General features: G+C 44.8%; 1 protein-coding gene across 1 annotated transcript in view; it reads left to right on the top strand.

The window, feature by feature from the left end:
• Positions 1-5,950: 5,950 nt before the first annotated feature.
• FAM222B (family with sequence similarity 222 member B) overlaps positions 5,951-15,156 on the top strand; it is a 63,217-nt gene continuing 54,011 nt past the window's right edge. Inside the window, exon 1 of the mRNA XM_082679559.1 lies at positions 5,951-6,068. The gene's annotated coding sequence lies outside the window, so the exon portion shown is untranslated. The remainder of the gene's footprint in view (positions 6,069-15,156) is intronic.

The raw sequence follows: 15,156 nt of genomic DNA on the forward strand, positions 1-15,156 counted from the left end.
TCTTTAATACATTTTGAGTTTACTTTTTTTGTGTGTATGTTTGTTAGGAAGTGTTCTAATTTCATTCTTTTACATGTAGCTGTCCAGTTTTCCCAGCACCACTTATTGAAGAAGCTGTCTTTTCTCCATTGTATACTCTTGCCTCCTTTATCAAAGATAAGGTGACCATATGTGCGTGGGTTTATCTCTGGGCTTTCTATCCTGTTCCATTGGTCTATATTTCTATTTTTGTGCCAGTACCATACTGTCTTGATTACTGTAGCTTTGTAGTATAGTCTGAAGTCAGGGAACCTGACTCCTCCAGCTCCATTTTTCTTTCTCAAGATTGTTTTGGCTATTCAGGATCTTTTGTGTTTCCATACAAATTGTGAAATTTTTTGTTCTAGTTCTGTGAAAATTGCCACTGGTAGTTTGATAGGGATTCATTGAATCTGTAGATTGCTTTGGGTAATATTTTCACAATATTGATTCTTCCAGTCCAAGAACAAGGTATATCTCTCCATCTGTTGATATCATCTTTAATTTCTTTCATCAGTGTCTTATAGTTTTCTGCATACACGTCTTTTGTCTCCTTAGGTAGGTTTATTCCTAAGTATTTTATTCTTTTTGTTGCAATGGTAAATGGGAGTGTTTCCTTAATTTCTCTTTCATACTTTTCATCATTAGTGTATAGGAATGCAAGAGATATCTGTGCATTAATTTTGTATCCTGCTACTCTACCAAGTTAATTGATTAGCTCTAGTAGTTTTCTGGTAGCATCTTTAGGATTCTTTATGTATAGTATCATGTCATCTGCAAACAGTGACAGTTTTACTTCTTCTTTTCTGATCTGGATTCCTTTTATTTCTTTTTCTTCTGTGATTGCTGTGGCTAAAACTTCTAAAACTATGTTGAATAATAGTGGTGAGAGTGGGCAGCCTTGTCTTGTTCCTGATCTTAGTGGAAATGGTTTCAGCTTTTCACCTTTGAGAATGATGTTGGCTGTGGGTTTGTCATATATGGCCTTTATTATGTTGATGTAGGTTCCCTCTAGGCCTACTTTCTGGAGAGCTTTTATCATAAGTGGGTGTTGAATTTTGTCAAAAGCTTTTTCTGCATCTATTGAGATTATAATATGGTTTTCATCCTTCAATTTGTTAATATGGTGTATCACATTGATTGATTTGCATATATTGAAGAATCCTTGCATTCCTGGGATAAACCCCACTTGATCATGTTATATGATCCTTTTATTGTGCTGTTGGATTCTGTTTGCTAGTATTTTGTTGAGGATTTTTGCATCTATGTTCATCAGAGATATTGGCCTGTAGTTTTCTTTTTTTTTTTTTTTGCCGTACGCGGGCCTCTCACTGTTGTGGCCTCTCCCGTTGCGGAGCACAGGCTCCGGACGCGCAGGCTCAGCGGCCATGGCTTACGGGCCTAGCCGCTCCGTGGCATGTGGGATCTTCCCGGACCGGGGCACGAACCCGTGTCCCCTGCATCGGCAGGCGGACTCTCAACCACTGCGCCACCAGGGAAGCCCTGTAGTTTTCTTTTTATGTGGCATCTTTGTTTGGTTTTGGTATCAGGGTGACCTCCCATCAGCATTTATGTTTTATTTATTTATTTTTTTTTGCGGTACGCGGGCCTCTCACCGCCGCGGCCTCTCCCGTTGCGGAGCACAGGCTCCGGACACGCAGGCTCAGCGGCCATGGCTCACGGGCCCAACCGCTCCGCGGCACGTGGGATCCTCCCGGACCGGGGCACGAACCCGCGTCCCCAGCATCGGCAGATGGACGCCCAATCACTGCACCACCAGGGAAGCCCAGCATTTATTTTTTAAAGGCTTCAGCTCTTCCATCTGAAAACCAAAAACCAAAAACTTCCTTGACCCCCAAGTCCTTTTCCAATAGAAGTCACTTTATCTTTCTCACTAAAATATTGCAGTGAAGATGGTGGACAGAAACAGATGGATTCCAGAGATTTAAGGAGATAGAATTTGAAGGAGATGGTGCTTGAAACCCTCCAGTGGCCTCCTATTACAACTAGATTAGTCCAAAGTCCTTGCATGCATTGAGCCCTGCTAACTTCTACTCCCAAGGTGTCAGGCACACTAGTTTTCTCTTGAATATATCAAGCTAATTTCTGCCTCAGGGCCTTTACACCTGCTACTCCTGCCTCCTATGTTCTAGATTTGGCTTCTGCTCCCCATTCAGGTCTCAGCTGAAATGTCACTTCCTCAGAGAGCCTTTTCCTCACAGCATTTATCACTACCTGCAATGATTCTGTTGCAGTGTCTGGAATACTGTAAGAGGCTGCGCAGGGCTCTTCAGGGTCTTACCTACCTCCTGATGGCCCCAATCTAACCGAGTCACTCCCTTGCTTCAGTGCCCTCAGGATAAAGTGTAAAGTAAGTAACGTGGCTCCAGCTTACTTTGCCAGTCTCATCTCTTGTTCCTCTTTTTCAGCTCAACTGAATTTTTTTCAGTCCCCCAATTGCCTGGTATTCTCTCTTACTTCTAGGTCTTTCCATAACCTGTTCCTTCCATGGCTGGTTAAATTTTCTCTTAGGATCCTTTATCCTTCTATGACAAAGCAGTTAATAATATAGTGAATGAGCACACAGATTATTGAGACAGACATCCTGGCTATGGTTCTCAACCTCATTATTTTACTGTGTGACCCAGGGCAAGTAACTTCTCTCTACTTCAGTTTCCTCATCTATAAAACAGGAATATTGATTGTTGTTGTAAAAGAGGGTTGTTACAATTAAAAGAATTTAATATGTGTAAAGTGCTTAGAACAGTGCTTGGCACATTGTAAATGCTATGTGTCTGCTGTTATTTTTTATTTATTTATGGCTGTGTTGGGTCTTCGTTGCTGCACGTGGGCTTTCTCTAGTTGCGGTGAGCGGGGGCTACTCTTTGCTGCAGTGCGCAGGCTTCTCATTGCGGTGGCTTCTCTTGTTGTGGAGCACGGGCTCTAGGCACCCAGGCTTCAGTAGTTGTGGCATGTGGGCTCAGTAGTTGTGGCTCTAGAGTGCAGGTTCAGTAGTTGTGCACAGGCTTACTTGCTCTGCAGCATGTGGGATCTTCCCGGACCAGGACTCAAACCTGTGTCCTGCATTGGCAGGCAGATTCTTTTCTTTTTTAAAATTTATTTATTTAATTTATTTATTTTTGGCTGTGTTGGGTCTTTGCTGCTGTACGTGGGCTTTCTCTAGTTGTGGTGAGCAGGGGCTATTCTTCCTTGCAGTGTGTGGGCTCCTCATTGCGGGATTCTTGTTGCAGAGCACGGGCTCTAGGTACACGGGCTTCAGTAGTTGTGGCACGTGGGCTCAGTAGTTGTGGCGCATGGGCTTAGTTACTCCACAGCATGTGGGATCTTCCCGGACCAGGGCTCGAACCCGTGTCCCCTGCATTGGCAGGCGGATTCTTAACCACTGCGCCACCAGAGAAGTCCCTGCTATTATTATTATATGTCCTCTACTAGACTGTAAGTTGTGAGAGGACAAATAATATAGATATTTTATATGTATGTCACTACTGTGTCTCCTGCATCTAGAGCAGTGTCTGGCACATAGTGTCTGGCACATTGTTCAGTGACTGAATAAATTACATCTTTCTTTGGATTGGTGGTCCCTTGGTGGTGTCAACATGTGAAGCAGTTCCAGATATTGTATCTTCTTACATCCAGTTTTTGTGGGAAAGAGCAACAGATCTTCCCAGAAGGAACTCCTTGTGCATTTTTGGCTCTGACTGGGTTACATGCCCATCCATGAAACAGTCATTGTAACTTAGGGAATGTTACGTGTTGATTGACTTGGGGTCTAGGCTATTTGCTCATCCACATGGTCTGAAATTGGAGTAGGGGTGAATCTCTGAATGAGTATCATTGGATATAGTGAGTGAATGCTTGGCAGGAAAAAAAAATCACAATTTTGCCCTTGGTAAGACATTCAAATAGGGAAATGGCTCAGGAGACCCTTATGGTTCAAATATAAGAAAATATGCCATCATCATATAGATTCCAGCAGGCCTTCTCAGGGGCTGTGTGTGGTGGTGGGGTTAGGAAGTCACGGTTCCTAGAAGCTTCAGGGGCAGCTATGGCCTTCTTTTTAGTCATCCATTCATCAGAACATCGTGTTGATATTAATTCTTGCTCCTTTCTGGTTCTGCAATTCCCCTGTGGTGCCAAATGTGCTGTCATTCCAAAGGATAATACTTTTGCAAGTAATGACAACCCTTCTAAGCCTGGAGCTAGGCTCTGTAGGGCCCCACCTACAGGATGTCCTGTTTACTGCCCACCACCCTCTCAGCTGTTGTAGTTTACTCTACGTATGTCCAGATGGAACTCCCTAGCTGGGAGGGTATTCATACATGAAGCCTGAACCTTTGAGTAGATTTGCTTTTCTAGGGACAGGATTATGCCAATTTATACACTTTCTCTACAGCAACATATGTATATATGTAAAAGCCTATGTATGTAAAAGTCACAAGCATCTGAGGAGAAAAAAAAATTCTTAGTTTCCTAGGTGCTTCAGGGAGTAACCCTTAGTTTCTTAGGGACCTGAGAATTCCATTATATGCATTTGTATATATCTTCCTGCCTCCTTTTCCAGAAGAATGTGAGCAGGCTCTATTACCTCCAGCATGTCTGTGACATTCCATTTACAGCCTTTTCAACCTTTACTCTAGGGCCTATTTTTGCTTTTTTCCAAAATGAGGAAGACCCTTAATGTTAGATGAGGAGTTCAAATATTAATCTTAGATGAGGAGTTCAAATACTCGTACCAGATCCTGGCATCCAACAGTAGCTTTTGCTTTCCCTAGAAGTAAAGCGAACTTAAGACCCTTCACAAAAGAATGGAACTTCTTCTTCTCTTTCTCTCTCTCTCTGTGTGTCTCTCTGTCTCTCTGGACTTACATTATATCTTGGTCTCTATCCCTCCAGACTCTGAATTGTAGACAGAAGATTGGGCTGGAGGTAGGATGGAAGAGTCACGGTGATAAGGAGAGTTTCGTCCTGTACCTCCTCTTCCCTTTGACTGCAGTGCATCGCCCGCAGCTTTCAAGTTTGCATTGTTGAGGTGAATTCCCTTGTGGTCCAGTGGTTAGGACTCCATGCTTTCACTACCTAGAGCTGGGGTTCCATCCCTGGTTGCGGAACTAAGATCCCACAAGCCACCAGACGCTGCCCACACCCCCACCCCCCCCGACACAAAAAAGTTTGTATTGTTGAATTCCTGGGACTGAATTGAGCCTAGTTTCTTGTTGGGTTATGATAAGGCAGCAGTCTAGGTAGGGGTCTAGGGGTGACAGCTGGGCCTCCTTGGGCTAAAGGCCTGGTTTCTGTTTACCAATTTGCAAAAGAGCCAGGCTCCACAGCGAGAGTTGTAAAGTAGGGGACTATTAACCTGCAAGTCCCTCGATGGCACATATGAGATGCCTAGAGCATTTTCGTCCCATAAACAGTACGAGCTTGATAAACAGACTGAACAGTGCATTCTAGGTGCAGTCACCTTTTTGACAAGGTCCCCAGAGCTTCTGAGCACCAACTGGCCAGTAGTGTATTCAGGGATGTCAAAGTTGACTCTTGCACAATTACCCCTCAGTGCATTCTAGATGTGATCGTATTCTTGAAAGAAACCTAAATTTATCAGTAGTCACGTCAGAGCATTCAGGCCTTTAAGTGCAAGTGGGATCCAGAATCCTGGAAGTGCTATGAAGTCTACGGCCCCTACGGGCACCGCGTTTAGAAACCTACGCTACCTTCCAGAAGCCTCAGACCCTGGGGCAGGCGCCAAAGCCTCTAAGACTATGTCCTCGAAGCCAGCAGCCATGTCCACCCGAGACCCGGGGGTCCAGGGCATCAGGCACTGAGGCAGACACCCCCGGTGCGGGCTGCGCAGGCGCGGGCGGCCCGGAAGGGCCCCGGCGCTCCAGGCTGCGCAGGCGCAGGAGCGGCTGCCGGCGAGTCCCCACGGCGGCGGCGGCGGCGGCGGCGACTGAGGAGCCGGGGCGTGGAGCAGCAGTGGCGGCGGCGGGCGGCAACGGAGCAGCCATGAGGGCCGGGCCCAGTCACCGACAGTGAGTGGTGGTGGAAGCGGGGTGGGCGACGGGAGGGAAGGGGGTAACCTGCTGGAGGGATACTCCGACTTGGTGGGGGGGCTCTGCCTGTCGGAGGCGAAGGGGCGTGGGGGAGGGACAGTTTGAGATGATGATGATGCGGGAATTTGGGGCAGGGGTGGTCAGATGGCCCGGCGTCAGGGCTGGACAGCTTGGGGAGGGAACGGGGTGCGCGCTGCAGAGTGAAGGAGCCCGCCGCAGGGGCAGTGTCCCGCGCTCCCCCGTTTGTCATCGTCCCTTCCCCCGGGAGCTTTCGGTCGCCTCTCGCTTTCTGCTTCTTTCAGAGAATCGTCTCGGGGGATGGGGGTGCGTGGAGGATGAAAGCCCTGCTGGGGCTGAAGAAGACGGCTCTGGTCCAGGCAGGGAAGAGCCGGTCGCCCGGAGTAATAGGCTGCTCTGGGTAGAGGGTGGGGGTCGTTTAAAGCTGGGAGGGGTCTAAGGAAAAGAGCTAGGGGCTTAGAGTCTGGCAGTTTCGAACCCACGTCCACCGCTGTTTAAAGCTGAAAGGTAACCTTGGGCAGGTCCCACTTAACCTTTCTGAACCTCTGGAAGATGTAATGTGTTTCAACGGACTATTGCAAGCATCATGTATGTGATTGAGATCGTTTATAAAAATTGTAAATTGTGAGTACTGTGCCGAGGTTGCTATATCACCAACAGTATCACTGGATTTTAGATCTTACCGTTATTAATGGAACGACTGATTTCTTTGTCAAGGCGAAACATATTGTTTGTAAAACCTCAGTAGGCACAGCACAGACGTGTTTTCTTCATCAGCACAGCAGATCGTGTGCATGTGCAGAAATACCAGTTTCTTCTGTGATGTGACAAATTAACCATCAGACTTGTGTAGGAAAAATACCATACTCTCAGGCATTTTTACAAATGGTATGTAGCTCCTTACTCAAGAGGGAGGCAATAGAGAATGGAAGGCCAATCTGTTAAATGCTTTCTGAACACAGCTCGTTTAGGTTTGTTCCCTTGTAACCACAGTTGGTACTAACGTGCTTTATGATGAGTTGAAGAAACTAGTTTGAGACAAACTGGGAGGGGTGCACAGTGAGGGATGTGCGAATACAATTTGTTATTTTTTAATTGTAAAAAAGTTTTTTGTTGCAAGAGTCTCTGGTTGCCCCAAGGCCCTGTCTCTATTTTGGAGGTTAGATAGCATATAGCAACTTTTCATCTCCACTTTTTGTTACCCTGCCTGTGGAACCTCCAGGGTGGAGTGCCTCTCAAAGAAAGACAGAAGCAGCTGTGCAGGAGCCCAAGAGGTGGCTGGTTTGTTTCTGAGGGGCTGAAGGAGCGCTCCTGAGGCTTTGTTGTTGTTCCTGCTGTTTAGGGTGGACAAAGCAGAGGACAGAGTTAAACGGTGTACTTGGAGAGAGAGAAAATGGCTTTCTAGTCACAGCTTTTGAAAGAGATGAAACTCCTTTCAAAAGGATAGAAAGAGACGATGCTTCAGCTCTGCTGGCTCTGAGGATGCGGAGCTTGAAATGGTGAGGTCTTTTGGAAATTAGTGAGTGATTTGTCTTTCATCTGACCAAAGGTAGGGAGTAGCTGTATTAGATCCTTGAAGGTTCACAGATAAGGAGAATGAATTATTTTATAGGAATAAGGAAATGCACCGTAGGTGTCTTTAACTTCTCCATCTGGTAAAATGTGTTTTACTTCTTTCCTGGAAATACACAGTGATACATTATATTTAACTTTTTGCTTTAGTTCCTTGGCTGTCCCAATAAAATCTGTCCATAACACAGAGGTAAGTTTTTTATTCTTATTTAGAGGATAGTTTAAAAAAGAAAGCATTTGTTACTGTTGTCATAGGTCATTTACAGGATACAAATTTATTCTGTCTTTCACCATCACATGGAAGATGAAGTAGAGGTATAAAATGTTAGAACTAACCTAACCATCTTATTTTTAATAGTTGGACATTTATTTTTAATTTTGGTAATGCATTTTCCCCTCTATTGGAAACTTTCATCAGTTCAAACAAGTCCATAAATGCTATCCTTATTACGTTAAAATGGTAGAGGTTTGTTCAGCTGTGATGAGAATTGCCTGTCGTCTCCTTCTATTCTCTTTCCTATTTGTGGTTCCTTTTATGTAGTAGATTACTGTTACAGAATGAGGAGTCTTCCCCTGAGGGAAAGAAAGGGGATGGCCAGTGCCTTGATTGCCTTGTTGTGTGAGCAGTCCGCCTAAGGGATTACATCCCCCGCCAGGGGATGTAAGGACTTCCCCTGAATCCCTGACATAGCAAGAGCTAAAATAAAAGGAATAAGGTTTACCGGTTCATTTTTATTCTAATAAAATGAATCATTTTTCTTTAAAAAAAAAAAAAGCAAAAAGCATCTCATGCCTCGGGGGATCATTTTTATTTTTTTATTTTTTTAAAAATTAATTAACTAATTAATGTATTTTGGCTGCATTCGGTCTTCGTTGCTGCTCGCGCGGTCTTTCTCTAGTTGGGGCAAGTGGGAGCTACTCTTCGTTGCGGTGCGCAGGCTTCTCATTGCAGTGGCTTCTCTTGTTGCGGAGCACGGGCTCTAGGCGCGCGGGCTTCAGTAGTTGTGGCTCACAGGCTCTACAGCGCAGGCTCAGTAGTTGTGGCTCACGGGCTTAGTTGCTCCGTGGCACGTGGGATCTTCCCGGACCAGGTCTCGAACCTGTGGCCCCTGCATTGGCAGGCGGATTCTTAACCACTGCGCCACCAGGGAGGCCCCTCGGGGGAACCTTTTTAAAGCAGTCTGTATAAAAACAAAATTTTGGTGTTTTTACCTCCCTCTCTTTTTTCCTGAGAATATTTGCTTGCAAACAGAATCTTTGTTTCTTCAGAGCCTTTGTGATTTTGCCACCCATTCCTTAGCTGAAGTCACTTTTGTGATATTTTTATAGCCACTTAACAATAGAGCACAAAGGGGTTTTTTATTTTGGTCTGTTTGTCATTTGTTTTGGTTCTTTTTTTTTTTTTTTTTTTGCGGTACGCGGGCCTCTCACTGTTGTGGCCTCTCCCGTTGTGGAGCACAGGCTCCGGACGCGCAGGCTCAGTGGCCATGGCCCACAGGCCCAGCCGCTCCGCGGCATGTGGGATCTTCCCAGACCGGGGCATGAACCCGCGTCCCCTGCATCGGCAGGCGGACTCTCAACCACTGCGCCACCAGGGAAGCCCTGTTTTGGTTCTTGATAGAGTGCTAACAACTTTAAAGGAATACTATATGAGAAAATGTTAAAAAGGAAAAATAGAGTGGATTTATTTATTTATTTATTTATTAAACCTGAAGTATAGTTGATTTACAATGTTGTGAGGAGAGTGGATTTAACTTAGTGAATTTGTAAGTTGGTTCTGATGTTTGGAGGGTAAAGGATTCAAGAATGGACCTGTGGTTCAGAGTAGCCTTCTGAGGACCAGGGTTTGCTTACCAGTGTTTATTTATTTAGCACGGTTGTTGGCATAGAGTAATTGCTGATTAAATATTTGCTGAAGGGAAAAATAATAACAATATGAATCATAATCAGCAAACAGGGGTTCAAATCTTCTGCAACTTTGTGTGTCTTTGAATAAGCTTACCCTTGTGTCTTTACCTGTTTCCTCATATATAAAACAAAGATAATAATTGTACTTACTTCATAGGGTTGTTGTGAGGGTTAAATGTGGTAATACATGTAAATTGTTTAGAATGGTACCTGATACTTAGTAAATGCTAAATGAATGCTAATTATTACTAGTGTTTGTTGGATACACACTCTCTTTGTGCCCAAACCACTGGTCGAAGATGATTATGACATAGCCCTTGCCCTCTGGGAGTTCACAGTCTAGTGAAGGAAACAGAAGTATACAAAGTAATTACATAGAATGCAATATCTATTTTTTAAAATTTTTTTTAAATTAAAAAAATTTTTTTTGCAATATCTTATTTTATCAAATCTGTGGTGCTAATGATTGTAAGGCTCACAGTTATTTTGCATACCACTGAGAAAGAAGAAATGCTGCTAATGAGACTGGCATGCCATCAGTTGTAAGGTGTATCCTGTTTTCAGAGAAATATGACGGAAAAAAGGGTGTCTTAGAATTGATGGAGAGACTTCCCTGGGGTCCAGTGGTGAAGACTCCATGTTTCCACTGCAGGGGATGATGGTATGATCCCTGGTTGGGGAACTAAGATCCTGCATGCCACATGGCCAAAAGAAAAAAAAAAAAAGAATTGATGGAGTGTAGTAAGTGGTGCTCTACTAGAGAAAGGTACAACTTGTTACGAGAGTTGATGGAAGGGCTGGGTTCAGATATCGTCAGTAAAGGCCTCTGCTGCATTGAACCTGCATGATAGGCCCTCGCAGATGGACATGAAAGATAGGGCATTCCAGACAGACAGTAAAGTCTGAAAATGGGAAGGGAGAGGGCATTATTGATGTGTACCACCATATCAGGACAAGCAGGAGGAGGAAATGAGCTAAGGCTTTGGCAGAGTAACATTGTATAATGCAGCAGAGCAGGACAGGAAGCTTGGAACATTTTCAGAAGAGACATGAGCCTAATTCTTGGATTTAAACTCCTAAAATATCACAACTCTAAAAAGATGATTCTAATACAATAAATTGGGAAGTGAGAGTATGTGTGAGAAGTGAAGTGGCCAAGGGAAGGGCTGAAGCTTTACAGCTGACCAGAGAGGGGATAAGTGTGAAGTCCCTGTACTCTTGGTGTGAGGTGAATGCTTTCTCAGCAGAGAAGTGTTTAATATCTATTTCTGTCTTTTCACTGCCTATCAGGGTCTTGATTGTGTCCCTGTTAGAGCTTTGTAACTCAGAGTGAAAAGGAATACAACTTGAGAGGAAAAATGCTAAATTTTCTTTATTAAAGATGCATTTAATACAAGGAGGGTAATAAGTTATCAGATTTGATAGCTCAGTTATAAAATGGTGGTTTGGTACAGTGCTGGATTGTACAGTTTCATGGGAAAACATAGGTCATTTAAGGAGTGACTTAAAAGACTCAGAAGGGCTTCCCTGGTGGCACAGTGGTTGAGAGTCCGCCTGCCGATGCAGGGGACATGGGTTCGTGCCCCGGTCTGGGAAGATCCCACATGCCGCGGAGCAGCTGGGCCCGTGAGCCATGGCCGTTGAGCCTGTGTGTCCGGAGCCTGTGCTCCGCAACGGAAGAGGCCCGCATACCGCGGAAAAAAAAAAAAAAAGACTCAGAAGAAAAGAAAAAAGAAACTCAGTTATTAATTTTCTGGTAACTAACCCTGAAGCTAGTAGGGAAAACTATGAAAAACGAAAAATAGCATAAGCATGAATTTCTGTAGTGTCTTTTCTTTTCACCGGTAAGCCAAAACTTGACTCTCTCTCTCTCTTTTTATTTTTTTTTTGGCGGTACGCGGGCCTCTCACTGTTGTGGCCTCTCCTGTTGCGGAGCACAGGCTCTGGACGTGCAGGCTCAACGGCCATGGCTCACGGGCCCAGGCGCTCTGTGGCATGTGGGATCGTCCCGGACCGGGGCACAAACCCGTGTCCCCTGCATCGGCAGGCGGACTCTCAACCGCTGCACCACCAGCGAAGCCCTCTTTTTTTTTTTAAAAGTATTTATTTATTTATTTGGTTGTGCCGGGTCTTAGTTGCAACAGGCAGGCTCCTTAGTTACAACTCACCAGCTCCTTAGTTATGGCACGTGGACAACTTAGTTGTGGCATGCATGTGGGATCTAGTTCCCTGACCAGGGATCGAACCTGGGCCCCCTGCATTGGGAGCACGGAGTCTTAACCTGTGTGCCACCAGGGAAATCCCCCAAACTGGACTCTCTTAAGCTTTTTGGACTCTGGTCTCATTGAAAAATTTTGGGGTTGATCCTCAGCAGTCAAATTCAGCAAACATTGAAGTGCCTACTGTGTGTTAGGCGTTGTGCTAGGCACTGAGAATTAAAATGTGAATGACATGATCCTTGTTTTTAAGGTGCTCACATTTTTTTTTTTTTTTTAATTTTTTGGCCACGCTGCTCGGCATGTGGGATCTTGGTTCTCCCACCAGGGATTGACCCCGTGCCCCCTGCGTTGGAAGCGTGGAGTCTTAACTAACCACTGGACCACCAGGGAAGTCCATTAGGGTGCTCACATTTTTTTAAAAAAATTTATTTATTTATTTATGGCTGCGTTGGGTCTTCGTTGCTGTGCGGGCGGTGAGCGGGAGCTACTCTTCATTGAGGTGCGCGGGCTTCTCATTGTGGTGGCTTCTCTTGTTGCGGAGCACGGGCTCTAGGCGCGCGGGCTTCAGTAGTTGTGGCTCCCAGGCTCTAGAGAGCAGGCTCAGTAGTTGTGGCTCACGGGCTTAGTTACTCCACAGCATGTGGGATCTTCCCAGATCAGGGCTCGAACCTGGATCCCCTGCATTGGCAGGTGGATTCTTAACCACTGTGCCACCAGGGAAGTCCCCTAGGGTGCTCACATTTTAATTGGAGGCTGACAAATATGTAATTATGAACCAATACAGTATGTGCTGTCATAGAGATCTGCACTAAGAGCTATGGGAGCACTGGTTCTGCCTGGGGGTGGGAAAGGAAGGTTGGAGAAGGCTTCCTGGAGGAAGAATCAATTGAGTCTTGAGGAATGAATACAGTTTGGCTGCTTCAACAGAAAAGGATTGGAGAAGATAGTGTTTCAAGTGCAAAGAACAACTTGCACAAGGGTATAAGAGTGTGGACCCTTAGGCTAGTGGTTTAATGTGCGTAGATCATGGGGTATAGGGTAGAAGTGGAAGGACGTGAGGTGAAAGATGGGTTGGAGCCCAATTGTGGATGGCCTTGGTGAGGGGTCTGAATTTTATTTTGTAGGTGCTATGGAAGAGTTCAGATCACTCTTTAAGAAAAGTAACACTGATGGATCAACAGCAAGGTCCTATATCCTGTGATAAACCATAATGGTAAAGAATATGAAAAAGAATGTATATGTACAACTGAATCACTTTGCTGTATAACAGAAATTAACACAACATTGTAAATCTACTATACTTCAATACAATAAATTTTAAAAAAAGAATAGTAATCTAACACTGTTGACAGTGTGGAAGTTAGATTTTAAAAGGAGAAATTGGCTGCAGGGAGACAGTTAGTTATGAGACTGGTGTGATGGTTGCTTGAGAGATATTGAAGATCTCAATTACAGTGGTAGTGATGGAATTGTAGACAGATTAAAGAGCTTTTTAAGAGACTGACTAGAAGGATCTTATTGACTTTATGTTGGGGAGTGTGTAAGGGAGAAGTGGTTGTCGAAGATGGATTTGAAATTGCTTGGGCAACTAAGTGGATGGTGATGTCATTAAACAAGGTAGGGAATACAGGAATAAGAGGGTGTTACATTTGAGGGAAAATGAGTTTGATTTTGGTATGTTAGATTTGAGGTGTCTGGGAAATCCAGGAGCAAATGTCCAATAGGCTTCTGGATATTTGGGTCTAGAGTTCGGTAGAGAGGTTTAGAATGGAGATGCAGATCTAGAAATCATTAGGGTGTAAGTAATAGTTAAAGCCAGCATGATGACCCTGTGAGTCTAAGTTCCAGTTGCTTAATATGTTGTTCATTCACATCATCTGGAGGGATTGGCTTAATGGAAATGTGGCACTCAGTACTTTCTCAATAGTAGTTCATACTTATTTTTACATTTTTTAATGTGTTACATACTTGGCTTAAATTAGCAGCTTTTAGGTTGCAAGCAAGAATAAAACACAAAACTTCACATCTTAGTGGAAAGAATGGTATTACTCTTAATTAAATAAGGATACCATTCCTGCTTAAAAGCATATGTAAGTTTGTAAATTTTTCAATGAAAGGAAATTAGTGGGCACATCAGCTGTACATTTTCTTTTCCTATTCTCAGTGGTTTACCAGACTTAGAAAACTGCCTTTTCTTTATTTCTTTTTTCTTTCTTTCTCTCCTTCCTTCCTTCCTTCTTTTATTTTTGGCTGTGTTGGGTCTTTGTTGTGGCACACGGGCTCCTCTCTAGTTGTGGCGCGTGGGTTCTGTAGTTGCGGCACACGGGCTCTCTAGTTGTGTCACGCAGGTTCAGTTGCCCTGCAGCATGTGGGATCTTGGTTCCCCGACCAAGGATCCAACCCGCGTCCCCTGCATTGGAAGGCGGATTCTTAACCACTGGACCACCAGGGAAATCCTGAAAACTGCCTTTTCTAACATCAGTTCCATTATAGATATGGGGGGGAAAAAAGGAATCTGTTCCACTGAGTACCTCAGATTAAAAGCTAGGTGAGAGCTTCCCTGGTGGCGCAGTGGTTGAGAGTCCGCCTGCCGATGCAGAGGACGCGGTTTCGTGCCCCGGTCCGGGAAGATCCCACATGCCGCGGAGTGGCTGGGCCCGTGAGCCATGGCCGCTGAGCCTGCGCGTCCGGAGCCTGTGCTCCACAACGAGCGAGGCCACCACAGTGAGAGGCCCGTGTACCGCAAAAAAAAAAAAAAAGCTGGGTGATTTTTTTTTTGGCTGCTTTGGGTTTTCGTTGCTGTGCGCGGGCTTTCTCTAGTTTTGACCAGCGGGGGCTACTCCTCATTGCGGTGCATGGGCTTCTCACTGCAGTGGCTTCTCTTGTTGTGGAGCACAGGCTCTAGGCGTGCGGGCTTCAGTAGTTGTGGCTCGCAGGCTCTAGAACGCAGGCTCAGTAGTTGTGGCGCACGGGCTTAGTTGCTCCACAGCATGTGGGATCTTCCCGGACCAGGGCTCGAACCCTGGTGGATTCTTAACCACTGTGCCACCAAGGAAGTCCCAAGCTAGGTGATTTTTATGAACCAAAACCTCAGAAGATTTGATTTGAAGACCACAGGATAATTTTTAATTAGTGATACCAGGTTAGTTCAGAGTTGGGATTGGGAACTCAAGTCAGCTATCTCTGTGCAGTCTTCTCCTACCACACAGCTTTCCACCGTTTATATAATAACTGAAAACACTGAAATAAATATGCCCGATGGTAAGTGAAAGATATACATGCTGTTGTTGCTTTTTGGAAGGACAATTTGGTATAATTTAGGTGCTTTTTTTTTAGTTCATGATTTTGAA

Source organism: Grampus griseus (assembly GCF_964374135.1).
Source record: "Grampus griseus genome assembly, chromosome: 20".
NCBI lineage: Eukaryota > Metazoa > Chordata > Mammalia > Artiodactyla > Delphinidae > Grampus > Grampus griseus.